We start from the raw sequence: 18741 nt of genomic DNA, 5'->3' as shown, positions 1-18741 counted from the left end.
CCTGCACATCAAACCACCATAGAGCATTCAGTCAAATGGCATATTTAGGTATATATTTATCACAAATGAGCAAACAAATACATATCATTCCATTGAAAATACCGAGCCGTGATGGAAAAATACTTTTACAAATGATTATGCAAATGTATGCATATATTTATTACAAATGGTTACATATTGCCATTCGACTTGCCACAACTTATCGGCCGAACTTCAACTGCAATAACTATTTGAAACACTGAGCACAGGTATTGATTAATAGTATCATGCATATGCAACAAAAGTATTTTATGTTCAGACATTTTACGAACAGGGACATCTGCATGCATAATGCATATTTCACACACGGGCCCGCCAGACCATTTAGTGGTAGATCGAAAGGGGTGTGAATTGACCGATATGATATTGCAACCTGACGGAGGCGTTAGCGGCAATAGTGTTGCATAATTACATTTCTGTGAATTTTGAAATTAGTTGTCGGGTGAATGAACTATGGGATGTTTTTTTGGTATTTGTTTTGTTGTATTTTATGTTTTGTTTTGTAGTATTTTTTTATGTTAGCACTAGTTGGTTATGGGGGATTATAGGAGACCTAGAAGGCCAGTTTTTATAAGGAACATACCCAAGGCTTTGAATTCTTTCGTGTTAATTAGTGGGCTTTGAATTCTTGGAGCACCATTCGTGTTATTTAGTGGGCTTAGGACTGTTGGTAGTGTTAGGTGTGAGTTAGTGAACTCTGGAGCACCATTCTGTGTTGTTGGTAGTGTTAGGTGTGAGTTAGTGAACTCTGGAGCACCATTCTGTGTTGTTGGTAATGTTAGGTGTGTGGTAGTTAGTGAACTCTGGAGCACCATTCTGTGTTGTTGGTAGTGTTAGGTGTGAGTTAGTGAACTCTGGAGCACCATTCTGTGTTGTTGGTAGTGTGAGGTGTGTGGTAGTTAGTGAACTCTGGAGCACAATTCTGTGTTGTTGGTAGTGTTAGGTGTGAGTTAGTGAACTCTGGAGCACCATTCTGTGTTGTCGGTAGTGTTAGGTGTGTGAGGTACTGAACTCTGGAGCACCATTCTGTGTTGTTGGTAGTGTGAGGTGTGAGTTAGTGAACTCTGGAGCACCATTCTGTGTTGTCGGTAGTGTGTGCAGTGTAGTAGACGGGCGTTTCTGTTTCGTTGCAGTGTGTGCAATGTAAACAATAAACAGCAGTGGTCCTAGGGCCGACCCACGGGGCACCCCTGCTTGTAAATATACTCTCCCAAAAAAGAAACGCATATAGGAATTTCAAGTGTATTTTTATGTATATTTTGAAACATCTTGTAGGCTTTATGAGTCAATGAAATAGCGAAATTGCACACCGGGAATGCAGACTTATCCGTCTTTGGCACCAACTCGAGGAAAGTCAGTTTGAGTGTCACATGGAGACGTGTGGAGGCGCTGAAGTCAATACCTCGTGTGACCACCGTGGGCATCCAGAACTGCACGGCATCGCCTCGGCATCGAACGAATAAGTCTCAGAATCTCGTGTTGCCCAATCGCAGCCCACTCTGCCTGTAGTGTCTGGGTCTGAGGGTTACGGCGTCGCACCCGTCTGTCCAGGGCATCCCACAGATGTTCGATCGGGTTTAAGTCCGGTGATCTTGAGGGCCAGGGGAGCACATTGATGTTGTGGTTCGGGAGGAAGTCTCTAGTGTGGTGTGCTGTGTGGGGCCTGGCATTGTCCTGTTGAAACAACTCCCTCTGGCGATCAATGATTGGAAGGAGGTGTGGGCGTAGGATTTCGTCACAGTACCGTTGAGCTGTCAGGTTGCCCTGGATCATCACTAAATCACTTCTCCTACGGCAGGTGATCTCTCCCCACATCATAAAACTGCCCCGGCCGAATCTGTCCACCTGGTGAACGCAAGCGTCGGCGAAACGTTCACATCGACGTCTGTACACCCGCATTCTTCCATCGCGTCGTTCCAATAGAAATCGTGATTCATCACTGAACCAGACTCTACGCCAATTCGGTAGGTTCCAGGCCTGAACGTTGGTGCACCATTGAACTCGATGTCGACGATGTTGTTGTCGACGCACAGGGCCAAAATAAGGTCTTCTGGCATGTAAACCAGCCTCTCTCAACCTGTTCCTGACGGTCTGTGCAGAAAGCCTCCTCAATCCGGGTATTTGTCGAGCGGTACTGGTCGCCGTAGCTGTTCGATGACGCAGGTGATGTACCCGGATGTAGCGATCCTGCGCCGCAGTGTTCGCTCGAGGTCGCCCACTACGAGGGGCATCTGCTACCGAATTCTGCCGGCGATATCTCTCCCACAGCCGTGAAATGGTGCTTTGGTGAACATTCATGCGTCGGGCAACTGCACGTTGAGACTGGCCAGATTCAAGCAAACCAATGGCGATATGACGGTTGGCTTCACTTAGACGTGGCATTTTGCGTTCGTCAACAATATTCCAAATACAGTGAATAATCGACAGACAGCGATCAACCTTTTATACCCATCATTGAGACTATCTGATCCCTAACTTTCACGTGCATTGCATGTGAATTGTGTATTCTGTGACACTACACGCGCAGAAATTGAAACTCATGCTGTTAAATACGGGTATTTTACGGATGGTGCGTTTTGTTGTGATGTTTCAAAACATAAACACCATAGGACTCATAAACAGAGCAAAACCTTTCGTAAAATGAATCACTTTTTTATTCATTGCTACATGAAATTGCTATTTTCATGATGCCTTTCTTTTTTGGGAGAGTATAGTTTGATTCTGAACTATAAGCATATGAATCAATGGCTACTTTTTAAACTCTGTTTTCCAAATAATCACCTTGGATACCATAAGCGTTAAGTTTATGGATGATGCCTTTATGTCATACTCTATCAAAAACTATGGTTACATCGAAGAAAATGACTCTACCTTCGACTAATTATATAATGCACTAGCGATAAAATTCTATAGGCATGTGAGGTGATATGATGCTTAGTCGCCTGGCATAAATCCCGACTGTAGATTGGTTAGAAGCTTATTTTCCCAGAAAAAATGTGAACACATGTTTGAAAATACACTTTTCAAAACCTTTCGCTAGCAACTCGTAAGTGCGACAGGTCTATAGTTTGAACATTCCTGTACATCACCTTTTTATGAAGTTTCGTAATTTCTTGTTTCCAGGCTGTCGGAAAACATGCATTTTGGAGAAATAAGTTAAATAACCTGGTCAGCTAGTCGCTGTTACTTTTAGAAGTTTGTTTCCTATACCACCTGGCTCCACAGACAGAAGAATATCACAAACTTCATGTAGATTTACATCCACAGACTGTAATCACAGACTGTAATCACAGACTGTAATCTTTCATTTAACTTTACACGGTCCAATAACCTCTGACTGATCAACGAAACATCCATTCGGGACATTGGTTATATCTTCCATGTCATGAAAATGGTAATTGATACAATTGCCGTTAACGAAGAATTTTCGATGTGTTTGTTTACATACTTGTTAACCATTCGCCACCACATCATAGTACCATTGGACTATTCTTTATTTGATCTACTTTTAATTTTTTAGCTGTTTCGGCTTTTTTGATGATATTACTTTATTCCTGCATTGTCTAAATTGTCCCAAACTGCGAGTCTATTTTTTTTTCAATATTATGAATACGATTCCGTTTTCTTGTTAGAGAACGAATCTCATTATTCATTATCAACCACAGGGGATCTTTTTTCCTGAGGTTGGCTGTCCTATTCGGTATATTATTATCGAAAATATCTTTAATTTTACAAGTAAAATCTTTAGTGATAGTATAAATATCGTCACATGAAAATAGACTTTCAGAGTCTATGGTATTAATATCGTGACTTATACCATCTACATCTATCAAAGATTAATTGTATATTTTTCGCTTAAAAGTGTGATTTTGGGGTATCACTTCTTTTATATTAACAAAGATCTGGCAGTAATCACTACACGTGGGTTCTAATACGCCTGAAAGTCTTACATTGTCTACACTGGACAAGAACATCAAATCGATCAGATCAGATCGAGTTTTAGAATATGGGGCAATTCTTGTAGGTTCTGTAATTATTTGCTTCAAATCAGACATTGTTTGTCTAGATTGATATCGCAAGTAACAACTGTAAACATACCAAGATCAGTTGCAATGTCTATCGACTCATCAATTAAGTTCCAATAGTAGACACGTTTATCAGCACGATACAAAGTAGCAATGAAGTATGTGCAGGTTTTGCAGGTGACCTGTATTCTTAAGCGTAGACCCGTGAAGATCCGGGGTAGAATAGGTCTTCAGCAACCCATGCTTGTCTCAACCCGTGAAGATCCGGGGTAGAATAGGCCTTCAGCAACCCATGCTTGTCTCAACCCGTGAAGATCCGGCGTAGAATAGGTCTTCAGCAACCCATGCTTGTCACAAAAGGCGACTAACGGGATCGGGTGGTCAGGCTCGCTGACTTGGTTGACACATGTCATCGGTTCCCACTTGCGCAGATCGATGCTCACGCTGTTGATCACTGGATTGTCTGGTCTAGACTCGATTATTTACAGACCGCCACCATATAGCTGGAATATTGCTGAGTGCGGCGTAAAACTGAACTCACTCACTCACTCACTTAAGCGCAGACATTATCTTTAACATAAACCACAACGCCACCACGGCGTGCTCTGTGTTTTCTAAATGGTGACATTGAAGTCACGTGATGTTCAGACATGTAGATTATATTGTGATGGGTAGGAGTCGCAGTAAGTGCACACACACAGGCTATCTATGGGCATATATCGCACCTCACTCTGAGAGGAATCCGCCGAGAAACTGACATTAGCATTTTTCGGTATAAATCCCATCATTGCTCGTAATCTGTTGTTGGCAGGTGTGTATTTTCTCGAAGATCTGTAAAGAGATCGTCTCCCATTTATTTAAACTTCAAAATATTAATTCATATCAACCACTGCTTCAGCTCTGCAGACGTATTATAAAAAATGTTCCGTAACTGTTCTTTTGATGTGTTGTTAGTCAATCATTTGGTCTCTGAAGCACTTCAGACTTCGGGGATATTCGTAGTTGGTGTTTTTATGTACGTGCTAAATGGGTGTGAGTGAGTGAATTACAATTTATCCGTCGCCTCAGCACTATTTCAGCCATTTAGCTGCAAGACCAAGTTGACACAAACACACAAATGCACCATTAAACTATACACACTCAAAAGCCAGCTTTCATATACACGTTTAAAAATCACAATGTTTTTCACAAGTAAGAACACCGGCTGTTACAATATTATTTACAATTTATAGAAAGGGTTATGACGAAAGATGACAACTCAAATGGGTAAAACCTTTTAGGTGTGATAACTGCAAAGTCTACACAGCCAAGCGAAGTATGTTTGACGGGGAGTCAGTCATAACATGGGACGGGGAGTCAGTTATAACATGGGACGGGGAGTCAGTCATAACATGGGACGGGGAGTCAGTCATAACATGGGACGGGGAGTCAGTCATAACATGGGACGGGGAGTCAGTTATAACATGGGACGGGGAGTCAGTCATAACATGGGACGGGGAGTCAGTCATAACATGGGACGGGGAGTCAGTCATAACATGGGACGGGGAGTCAGTTATAACATGGGACGGGGAGTCAGTCATAACATGGGACGGGGAGTCAGTCATAACATGGGACGGGGAGTCAGTTATAACATGGGACGGGGAGTCAGTCATAACATGGGACGGGGAGTCAGTCATAACATTGGACGGGGAGTGTCAGTCATAACATGGGACGGGGAGTCAGTCATAACATGGGACAGTCATAACATGGGACTGGGAGTCAGTTATAACATGGGACGGGGAGTCAGTTATAACATGGGACGGGAAGTCAGTCATAACATGGGACGGGGAGTCAGTCAGTCATAACATGGGACGGGGAGTCAGCTATAACATGGGACGGGGAGTCAGTCATAACATGGGACGGGAGTCAGTCATAACATGGGACGGGGAGTCAGTTATAACATGGGACGGGGAGTCAGTCATAACATGGGACGGGGAGTCAGTCATAACATGGGACGGGGAGTCAGTCATAACATGGGACAGTCATAACATGGGACGGGGAGTCAGTTATAACATGGGACGGGGAGTCAGTCATAACATGGGACGGGGAGTCAGTCATAACATGGGACGGGGAGTCAGTTATAACATGGGACGGGAGTCAAGTCAAAGATATTTATTGTACTTAAGGCCTCCGGCCCATATACAAGTAATACAAGTACATATACAGCACATGTTACAGACATTTTACAAAGAAATTACAGTTCAGATAAGATATTGCTTCTAAGGAAAACAGCATGTTTTACATAAAGCGCAAGATTACGTATTACATTTTCATTTTTGGAAGATAGAATGGAAGCAAAAGCAGATTTAGGATATTTTAACAGGTAATTATTTGGGATATATTTTTTTCTTAAATCAGCATAATGTGGGCATACAAAAGCGAAGTGAATTTCATCTTCTATAGCCGAGTTACATAATGGACATATCCTTAAACGTCTCTCTATTGAAAATCGTCTGCCCTTATTTACTGATAAGTCTAACAAGCCCAATCGAAAATTGACAAGTGTGCGTCTGATATTTCTAGATGTCAATACAGATAGATATAGTTCTGGTTGAATTAAGCTCTTATGTGATCTGTACAACTGGTATCTTGAACTATTGTCTAGACAGGAATGCCATTCTTGATAATACATGCTAACAGATTGTTCTCGAAATTGCTTAAGAAATAGATTGATATTACCAACTGTTTGATTTAGCCACACAAATCCAAAGCCATGAGAAAATAAAAGAGTTCTAATATGAGACGCCCATGTTGTCTTACCCCTATCATCTAAATGTACAAGCATGTTATAAGCTAGTTTGGGGATTCTTTGTTCGTGCATTCCAAGGATCTTTAACCAATATTTTAAACATCTGATTTGTGAATTTATATATATCGGATATCTACCACATTCTCCATAAACCATACAAGTTGGTGCTGCTTGCGCTACATTTAAAAACCTTTTTACATGCTAAAAGGTGTAGTTTCTCTAGACATTCATGACGTTGAAATCCCCAAATTTCAGACCCATAAAGCATAATCGGTTGGATTTGTGCATCAAACAATTTAAAATATATTTTCGGGGTTAAAATTCCAAAATTCTGGGAAACGGACATAACATTAATAAGAGCCTTCTTAGCACGTGATTTCAGGTATATAACACTCTTTTTAGAGTTCATGGTATGGGAAAACAATAGCCCGAGGTAGGTATACTGATTAACAATAGATACATTTTTGCCACTCAAGAACCATTTTTCTTTAGAGGCGACAGGCCCACCTCTTCTAAAGATAACTATGTTTGTTTTTTCAAAATTAACAAATAATTTCCATTCATTTGTATAACGTTCCAAAATATTCAGTTGGTTTTGTAGACCGACGATAGTATCTGACACTAAAATTACATCATCGGCAAAAAAGGAGGATAAAAATTTCAATCATATCTGGAAACATTTGCACACCATGTTTACCTGCATTAGAAATATCATAATACAGTTCGCTTATAAAGAATGAAAACAATACAGGGCTTAAAATACACCCTTGCCGAACTCCCATGGGACAGTCGAAAAAATCAGTGAGATCATCACCACAACGAACACATGATTTAATATTCAAGTACATAGATTTTAAAATAGAATACATTTTCCCTTGTAAACCAGACTTCCGTAAGCAGTGCCATAATTTACAACGATCCACAGAGTCAAAAGCTTTCTTAAAGTCAACAAATGCTACATAAAGTTTGTGTTTATTACGTGATAGACACTTTTGTATTATTGCATATAGTGTAAAGATATGGTCAGTAGTTGAATAATCTTTTCTAAAAGCTGCCTGACATTCAGGAATTAAGTTTCTTAGATTTGACCAGTTTGAGATTCTGTTGTTTAAAACAGTTGTAAATATTTTCCCAATAACACTCATTAAAGATATGCCTCTGTAATTATCTGGATTGTCTTGAGCCCCCTTTTTATGTATAGGGACGATAATTGAACGAGACCAGCTTTCTGGAAACGAACCACTTTCAAATACAGTATTAAAACACTTATGGAGGAAGGGCATTAACTCGATTTGAGAACATTTAATCATTTCGATTATAATATTGTCGGGACCAGCTGCTTTTCCGCTCTTTAAGTTATTTATAGCATTCTTTATCTCATCTACTGAAATTTGTGTTTCCAAAATCATTTGATCAACAGTGTCATAGTCATTCGAAGAGATAATATCATCGTCGAAGGAATAACCATCGCTTGAAAAAACAGCATCATTAGAAAAAACTGTCTTGAAATGTGTCATCCATTCACATTTTGAAATATTACTTTTAGGATTTGATCTCTTTCTAAATGAACGAATTTGTTTCCAGAACATAGCAGGATTGTGAATAGAATCATTCAATCTGTTCAATCTTTGATTACGGAGGTTAGATTTGAATTTTCTACATGAAGCTTTGTATTTGTTTCTCATTTTACAAAAATAATTTCTGTTTCTCTCTGAGCGTCTACACCGAAAACTTCTAAGTGCTTTGCGCGCGTCTCGTCGCGCAGATTTACACTCGTCACTTAAGGGTGTTTTATAGTTTTGCTTAAACGGCTTAGTCTTTTTCTCATATACAATCTGCTGAATCTAATATGACATGGACAAATTCATCTAAAGCTCCGTTTAGATCGAACTCAAGTTTCGATAAGAGACGGTCGTTATAAAATGAAGTCTTACTTTTCAAGTTATCTAAAAATATTTCGCAACAGGCGTCGTTCCAAACAATCTTTTCTTTATAATCATCAATATGGTTTGTATCACTTGAGTTTTTCATATTTGGAAATTGACATGTCAGTTCTAATGGTAAATGATCAGAGTCTACTCTGTCTCCAATATTCAACAAGTTAATAAATTGGAAAAAGTCTGGTGAACCAATAAAATAGTCATTGACACTTGATCCCTGTTGCCCATGAAACGTATATTCCCCTTGTGAGTCTCCATACACTCTACCGTTCGCTATGAACAGGTTGAAGGTATAGCATAAATCTAATAACAGATTACCAAAATTATTAACAACAGTGTCGTGAGAATTACGATCATCAATAGGATAGTGGTCATCATCAGCGCTCGCTTGGAATATATGATTCCTATTATCATCATCAAGACTAGGAGACACATTGTTCTGTTTACCTGTACGGGCATTCAGATCACCACAGATAACAGTGTGACATTCAGCACAGTCATGGAGATTCGCTAGCAGATATTGCTCCAGTTGTTCAATATTACATTTGTGATTCATATACTTATAGTACGCTGAACCAATAGGAGGAATATAAGTGCACATCAAATTCATATCTTTGTCAAGTGAAAACAATTCCTTTGAGAATTTGATACAAATGAAATTATCAATATCAGATGTTTATTGTCTATAATTATTCCTAAGCGAATGGTGGATGCAAACGCAAACACCTCCTGAGAGTCTACCGTGATCTGACAATTTGATAGCAGGGCTATAAAACATGTCATAGCCATCCAACCAACTGTAAGAGATATCGGTTACAAAAGTCTCAATCAAACATATGACGTGAAATTTACGAAGATAATCGATAAAACTGATATCATCAATCTTTTCAGTCAACCCATTTATGTTCCAGCACAAAAAAGTCTGTTTTCTCACTGTCAGTTTCAATCCGAGTAGGCGAAAGACGATTATCACCGGTGTCAGTGCTAAGAGGACCCTGTGATATAAAGTCCGGGCCTTGGCCGCCGTCCTATTCAGATACAGTACTTGCAAGTGGTTGACGGTCGTCACGATCAGTACGTGGCTGACGTCTACTTTGTGTAATCCTCATATGGGGGCGAGACTGAGTGTGCGCACGTTCACTCGGTACCACTACAAGTTCACCGTTCTTGAAGTAACCAAACTGGCCAGTTTCTTTCAGATCATGAAGTTGTTTACGTTGGCGTGTAGTCAGATCACTGGAGATACCGTATCCATTTTCCTTCAGCACTGACCTTGCTTTCAGTGCTCTAACTTTGTCATCTGACATTTGTACCTTGACAATTATCGGGCGTGGCTTAGTTGAATCGGCACGCTTACGCCCAAGGCGATGGGCTCTAATAACGTCAATTGGTTGCCACGTTTTAAACGTTAGGTACTTCGCGAATAGGTTGAGAATAGTTTCCTTGCATGCCATCGATTTCTCCCCTTCGGCTTCCGGTACACCATATATGATGACGTTGTCTCGACGGCTGAAAGATTCCAGCTTATCTAGCTCAGCGTCTATCATGGTCAAATGTTCATCAAATCCATTTACCCTTTCATCTATGGCGTCAAGATCAGAATACATGATGCCATACTCATGTTTGGAGGCGGCGATATCTGATTTGATATCTGACACTGACTTCTCTAGTTGATCACATCTCGATCCGATTGATATCATCTCAGTTTTCAAGGCGGTGATCTGTGATGATAAATCTGATTTGACGTCACGTATTTCAGCTATTAAGCAATCTCTCACTTCTTTTAAAGTAAGAGGGCCGGGGTTGGTTTCAATGTCATTTGCACACATCAGAATATGTTTCACAACACCCACGGGCGGCACGTTACCACCAAGAAAGCACAACCCACGTGCAAATGAAGCATGGTACATAGCCAAAACTGGGTCACAGTTGACAGTAGTGACGTCACATGATGTACACAGGTAAATGTTTTCTTTCGGCACAAATCGTTCAAAATTGACATTTTCAAGTGTATCTATCAAGAGATATGATGAGGTAAGATGCACAGCGATGAGAAATGTACAACTTATCAGCCTGAAGTGGACATCTGTCCCTGACACGAATGGTGAGTACTCACTCTCTTGTTTGTGCAACGTCACTTGTCGTGTTCCCTTCAGATGAGTGAAACTGCCGATTCTGGCTCGATAAACATCAATCGAAACCATTTCGTCCTCCAAATGTGTAAACTATACCATATATCACTTCACCGTCCAACGATAGATCCCTGGGGAGCTCTCTTAATCCATATTTTATAGAAAGAAACTTCCCTCAATGGAAAACATGTTGTCACCAGAAAGGGACGTAACTCCTTCCATGAGTCAGTCATAACATGGGACGGGGAGTCAGTCATAACATGGGACGGGGAGTCAGTCATAACATGGGACGGGGAGTCAGTTATAACATGGGACGGGGAGTCAGTCATAACATGGGACGGGGAGTCAGTTATAACATGGGACGGGGAGTCAGTTATAACATGGGACGGGGAGTCAGTTATAACATGGGACGTTACTCCTCCTCTGTGTTAAGCAGATATTCTTGAGTAAACCCACAGTGCCCGGTACGATATCGACGCAAGACGACCTCATCACGTCTTGACTGACAACCCAAGTAGCTATTAACGAACGTTGGTTAAAATTGATGATGTTTATTCTTACCTGGGCGCCCTACCTTTCCAAGGTCCAGAGTTTATCTTTGGACCGGTGAAAATCACTGTACGGGATATGCAGGGCGATAACGGTTTGTTAAGAGCAGCCTCTGCAGCAGCATCGGCTTTTGTGTTACCTGCTATGCCTGATTGATAGATGTAAGAACTGTGGGGAAATGGTAAATCCTTGTTTGAGATAAAGCCGTCAGGAGCCCTTCCCTTGCTCTTTGTATCAGTACTTCCCTGAAGCGGGTTATGGCTGTATAAGTCGCCCGTGATTAGCAGGGATTCGGGAGTGGGTTTTTTATTTTCTGTTTTGGTTTTTTATTTTAACGTTTTTATTTCCCAGTACATGTTTACATGACATTAGGGCCTTAGTCGGTGTTACATTGACCATTCTTTCTTTGCAGATATTACATATAGATAAGTAGGCATAACTACATAATACATAAGTAGGCATCGGTACATAATGTTGTTTCGTATTGTATATGAATTACAACTTGTGTATGTTTGACTACCTTCGGCAACATGCAAGATATAAGTCATTTAACATTACCCATTATTTCTCAACAGATGTTTACATATACATAAGTATACAAAGTACAGTGTATGAAAACGTCTGCTGCATGTTTCACTGTTTCTAATCACCTGCAAGGCATAAATCATTTTTACACTAAAGTGTACTCTTTAAGGTTTCCAGTTAAATATTGAGCTACAAGTCTGGAAAGAGCGCGTGGAAAGAGGACAAAAATGTAAAATTTGGACTGATTGTTGTTTGTAAAGGCGATAAATTTGCATGCTTGGTAGTAACTTAATATTTCTTTTTGGATGCTTTTAAAATTAGGTTTTCTCCCTTTTCTGCTCAGATTGTAAACATTTTGTTTAACCATGAGACAAATGGCATTAAGTGGATTACTATTTCTCCCCTTGAAACCAAAAATAATATTTTCTGGTGTTAAATCAATGTATCCTTCAGACAACTTTTGTAACCATTTAGCCATCTCTTTCCACACTTTGCTTGAATGGGTACAATCGCATAATAAGTGTATAACACTCTCAGGCACCTGTTTACACAACGAACACATAGGTGAATCAATGTAACCAATCTTACGCAAGTGATTATTAGTTGTCAAAATATTCTCAGTTATCTTGTACTGAAACCATTTTAGATTGACGCTTTGAGTACATCGATTAGCCATCAAATTTATGCTTTCCCATTCCTTCTGTTGGAGATGTTTATTCAATATTTCTTCCCATTTTAATTGGCCGTTTGTTTTATTGAAGCAAAATTGACATAGTGTTTTATAGAACTGTTTGCTACTAACTATTTTGGAGATGTTCTAAGGTAAAGTAGGGTAGGCAAACATGTTCTCCACATGTTTAAAAGTGAAATTCCTCTTTTTTATATATCCAATGATTGCTCTTTTAAGTCCTTGGTATTAAAGAATATCAACGTCTATATCATATTTGTAATTCAGTTCTTCCAAAGACAGTTTATTACCGTCCACATTTACTATATTTCTCAAGAATGTTATTCCCTTTACTTCCAAGTTCCTGTGATAGACTGTTTTGCCACCGATCAAATATTGTTATTGTGTTAAAGTGATTGATTTAGGACCTCTGTATTATTAACTTCATTTTGATAACAAATTGTTAGATAGTCAGCCCATGCCTCCATATTCTCCCTCCAGAATCTATTTAAAACATTGGGTACCATACATTTGTTAATATAAACTCCATCAGCGAACAACAGTTTCTGAATGTTTGGAATACATAGTGTGGCATTTGCTATGTATGTAGAATTGTCACATAACAGTCTTTTAATCCATGAACGTTTTTGGGATTTTATAATATTTTTTACTATTGTAATATTGAAACCTCCATATTCAACAATGGTAGTAGTAACTTTTCTATTAATGTTATCTTTCTTGCCCTGCCAAATAAAGTTAAAGCATTTCTTCTGACAGATTGAATCATATCATCTGGTGGACTTGGTATAGCTGAGAAGAGATGATTTAATTTTGACAGTAGTAGTGATTTCAGCACAACAGTTCTTCCCATAGGTGTTAACAATCTTAATTCCCAAGGTTTCATCTGTTTCTTAATCTTCCCTAGCTTATCAGAACAATTAAGGTATACTATAGATTCTAGATCAACATCAAATTTGATATCTAGTAGATTAAACTGTGATTGTTACCAATCTAGATTATACTCCTTGAAAAGCTTGTACCTTGAACTTTTTTTGGATCCCATCCATATTAGTCTTCTCTTGTCTCCAAAAGAATGTTAAAAAATTCCGTAGGGAACCAATCAGGTCCTGGTGATGTTTCATTTTTCATTGTTTTTAGTGTCATCAGACATTCTTCATACGTTATTTTACCTTCTAGATTTGATGATTCCTTTGGAGATAATTTTGGAACATCTGTCTCGGAAAACAGATTCTCTAGATCAATTTCTGTGCATTCTTCCCTGGAGTATGACGTTTGGTAAAACCGTTTTGTTCCTTCTAGAATATCACTTTGCTTATTTATTACAGAGCCATCGTTTCTTACAAGTTTTGAAATTGACTTGTTTAAAACTTCCTTGACTCAAGGTGCAGAAAGTATTTGCTTGGTGTTTCTCCATGCCCATCCAGGTCGCTTTTGATCTAATAAAAAGTCCTTAGGTTTTCTCCTTATTTATTGTTTCTAATTCTATTTTTATTTCATTTAAGTTATTCAATATATTCTCCTTTTCAATCATATTTTTTCTCTGTATCTAGTTTAATTTCTAATTCTTGTAATTTATCCTCAAGTTCTGTTTCTTGTTTATTTCTCTTGTTCTTCTTTGTTGATGAGTAATATATAGTCATACCTCTAATTTCAAGTAGCAACATTTCCCACAATAACTGGTCATTTAGTTCATACTTCAAACCTTCCTCTTCCTGGTAAGAGATTTCATATTTCTGTAAAGAAGCTCTTATTGTTTCCTTAACCATTCTAATGTATTCTGCATCGTGCAATAATGAATTATAAAATTTCAAAAACCCTTTACCTCTTTCCAGTTGTGCCGAATTGATTGTAACAGATATTATTGAGTGGTCAGAATTAATACTTGGAATAATATCTGTGTCCGAGACTGAGTGCATTAGATTATGAGAGATCAAAAAGAAATCTAAACGAGATTGCTTTAAAAGAGTTGGTTGTCGCAAAGTAAAACGTCTTTCGTTAGGGTGAATCTCGGGAGTTGGTCATATACGGTCTGAAGGACGGATAGGCGAAAAGTTGAAATAGGAGGAGGATGCCCGGATGATACAAACAACAACAGTGTGAAGGATGGTGGAGCAGGGTTCTGGAGGATGGTGTTCAGTGGAGCAGGGTTCTGGAGGATGGTGTTCAGTAGAGCAGGGTTCTGAAGGATGGTGTTCAGTAGAGCAGGGTTGTGAAGGATGGTGTTCAGTAGAGCAGGGTTCTGGAGGATGGTGTTCAGTGGAGCATAGTCCTAGAGGATGGTGTTCAGTAGAGCAGGGTTGTGAAGGATGGTGTTCAGTAGAGCAGGGTTGTGAAGGATGGTGTTCAGTAGAGCAGGGTTCTGGACGATGGTGTTCAGTGGAGCAGGGTTGTGAAGGATGGTGTTCAGTAGAGCAGGGTTGTGAAGGATGGTGTTCAGTAGAGCAGGGTTCTGAAGAATGGTGTTCAGTGGAGCAGGGTTCTGAAGGATGGTGTTCAGTGGAGCAGGGTTCTGGAGGATGGTGTTCAGTGGAGCAGGGTTCTGGAGGATGGTGTTCAGTGGAGCAGGGTTCTGAAGGATGGTGTTCAGTAGAGCAGGGTTCTGAAGGATGGTGTTCAGTGGAGCAGGGTTGTGAAGGATGGTGTTCAGTGGAGCAGGGTTGGTGTTCAGTGGAGCAGGGTTCTCAAGGATGGTGTTCAGTGGAGCAGGGTTCTGAAGGATGGTGTTCAGTGGAGCAGGGTTCTGGAGGATGGTGTTCAGTGGAGCAGGGTTCTGAAGGATGGTGTTCAGTGGAGCAGGGTTCTGAAGGATGGTGTTCAGTAGAGCAGGGTTGTGAAGGATGGTGTCAGTGGAGCAGGGTTCTGAGGGATGGTGTTCAGTGGAGCAGGGTTCTGAAGGATGGGGTGTTCAGTGGAGCAGGGTTCTGAAGGATGGTGTTCAGTGGAGCAGGGTTCTGGAGGATGGTGTTCAGTGGAGCAGGGGTCTGGAGGATGGTGTTCAGTAGAGCAGGGTCCAGTGAGCAGGGGTTCTGGAGGATGGTGTTCAGTAGAGCAGGGTTCTGAAGGATGGTGTTCAGTGGAGCAGGGTTCAGGGTGGTGTGTGGAGCAGGGTCCTGAAGGATGGTGTTCAGTGGAGCAGGGTTCTGGAGGATGGTGTTCAGTAGAGCAGTTCTGAGCAGGGTTCTGGAGCAGGGTTCTGGAGGATGGTGTTCAGTGGAGCATAGTCCTAGAGGATGGTGTTCAGTGAGCAGGGTGTTCAGTGGGTTGTGAAGCAGGGTTGAGCAGGGTTCTGGATGGTGTTCAGTTGTGAGGATGGGTTCAGTGAGGGTTGTGATGGTGTTCAGTAGAGCAGGGTTCTGAAGGATGGTGTTCAGTGGAGCAGGGTTCTGAAGGATGGTGTTCAGTGGAGCAGGGTTCTGGAGGATGGTGTTCAGTGGAGCAGGGTTCTGGAGGATGGTGTTCAGTGGAGCAGGGTTCTGAAGGATGGTGTTCAGTGGAGCAGGGTTCTGAAGGATGGTGTTCAGTGGAGCAGGGTTCTGAAGGATGGTGTTCAGTGGAGCAGGGTTCTGAAGGATGGTGTTCAGTGGAGCAGGGTTCTCAAGGATGGTGTTCAGTGGAGCAGGGTTCTCAAGGGTGGTGTTCAGTGGAGCAGGGTTCTGGAGGATGGTGTTCAGTGGAGCAGGGTTCTGAAGGATGGTGTTCAGTGGAGCAGGGTTCTGAAGGATGGTGTTCAGTGGAGCAGGGTTGTGAAGGATGGTGTTCAGTGGAGCAGGGTTCTCAAGGGTGGTGGTCAGTGGAGCAGGGTCCTAGAGGATGGTGTTCAGTGGAGCAGGGTTGTGAAGGATGGTGTTCAGTGGAGCAGGGTTCTGAAGGATGGTGTTCAGTGGAGCAGGGTTCTGAAGGATGGTGTTCAGTGGAGCAGGGTTCTGGAGGATGGTGTTCAGTGGAGCAGGGGTCTGGAGGATGGTGTTCAGTAGAGCAGGGTTGTGAAGGATGGTGTTCAGTAGAGCAGGGTTCTGGAGGATGGTGTTCAGTAGAGCAGGGTTCTGAAGGATGGTGTTCAGTGGAGCAGGGTTCTGGAGGATGGTGTTCAGTGGAGCAGGGTCCTGAAGGATGGTGTTCAGTGGAGCAGGGTTCTGGAGGATGGTGTTCAGTAGAGCAGGGTTCTGGAGGATGGTGTTCAGTGGAGCAGGGTTCTGGAGGATGGTGTTCAGTGGAGCAGTGTCCTGGAGGATGGTGTTCAGTGGAGCAGGGTTCTGGAGGATGGTGTTCAGTAGAGCAGGGTTCTGGAGGATGGTGTTCAGTAGTGCAGGGTTCTGGAGGATGGTGTTCAGTGGAGCAGGGTTGTGAAGGATGGTGTTCAGTGGAGCAGGGTTCTGGAGGATGGTGTTCAGTAGAGCAGGGTTCTGGAGGATGGTGTTCAGTGGAGCAGGGTTGTGAAGGATGGTGTTCAGTGGAGCAGGGTTCTGAAGGATGATGTTCAGTGGAGCAGGGTTTCAAGCATATTGCGGATGGGGTACACCAGTTTATATAAAGAAACATGTTCATATGGTAATGAGATAACAATAACAAAGGAGGGATAAGAAATGACTGCAATGATAACACAGCATGAAAGAGCATGTTGAACTACGATAGCATGATGATGTGATGATAGCAACACACGTTATTTGTTATATACTGTTATCGTATCTCACCATGTAACTTTCTATCATGCTTTGGTATCTAGCAATCAAGAAGTTGACTATCCATAGAACTTGGGTTTCCTTCATCTTTACAAACCGCGAAGGTCGGGTTAGAATTGATCTTCAGTAACCCATGCTTGTTTTAAGCGACTAACGGAATCGGGTGGTCAGGCTCACTGACTGGGTTGACACATGTCATCGTATCCCAATTGCGTAGATCGATGCTCATGCTGTTGATCCCTATATTGTCTGGTCCAGACTCGATTATTTACAGACCGCCGCCATATAGCTGGAATATTTCGGCGTAAAACTAAACTCACTCACTCATCTTTACTTCTAACAGTGACAATAACGTCCATTAACAAACTCAGCACTCATTGCAACAAAGAAATTAACTATCCATTGAACTTGGTTTTCCTTCAGAAGATTTATGTTTGATTATTTTCAGTGAGAGAGTAAGACCTGCTTATAAGTGATACCTGATACCTGATATCTAATACCTGATGTGTGCTTGTGTTGAGCTATCGGATGGGGGAAACCAGTTATTTGATGGGCATGAGGAAGTTAGTGAGTAAACATGGACTGCTCCGTCATGGGCGACAGCGTCTTATTGTACAGTGACGTATAATGTACGCTATTACACCGTCATGGGTGACAGCGTCTTATTGTACAGTGACGTATAATGTACGCTATTACACCGTTATGGGTGACAGCGTCTTATTGTACAGTGACGTATAATGTACGCTATTACAACGCCATGGGTGACAGCGTCTTATTGTACAGTGACGTATAATGTACTATATTACACCGTTATGGGTGACATCGTCTTATTGTACAGTGACGTATAATGTACGATATTACACCGTTTTGGGTGACAGCGTCTTATTGTACAGTGACGTATAATGTACGCTATTACACCGTCATGGGTGACATCGTCTTATTGTACAGTGACGTATAATGTACGCTATTACACCGTTATGGGTGACAGCGTCTTATTGTACAGTGACGTATAATGTACGCTATTACACCGTCATGGGTGACATCGTCTTATTGTACAGTGACGTATAATGTACGCTATTACACCGTTATGGGTGACAGCGTCTTGTTGTACAGTGACGTATAATGTACGATATTACACCGTTATGGGTGACAGCGTCTTATTGTACAGTGACGTATAATGTACGCTATTACAACGTCATGGGTGACATCGTCTTATTGTACAGTGACGTATAATGTACGCTATTACACCGTTATGGGTGACAGCGTCTTGTTGTACAGTGACGTATAATGTACGATATTACACCGTTATGGGTGACAGCGTCTTATTGTACAGTGACGTATAATGTACGATATTACACCGTTATGGGTGACAGCGT

Source organism: Haliotis rubra, unplaced genomic scaffold (genome assembly GCF_003918875.1).
Source record: "Haliotis rubra isolate DU_JTF1 unplaced genomic scaffold, ASM391887v1 Scf634, whole genome shotgun sequence".
Taxonomy (NCBI): Eukaryota; Metazoa; Mollusca; class Gastropoda; order Lepetellida; family Haliotidae; genus Haliotis; species Haliotis rubra.
Note: the sequence above shows the minus strand (reverse complement) of the source record.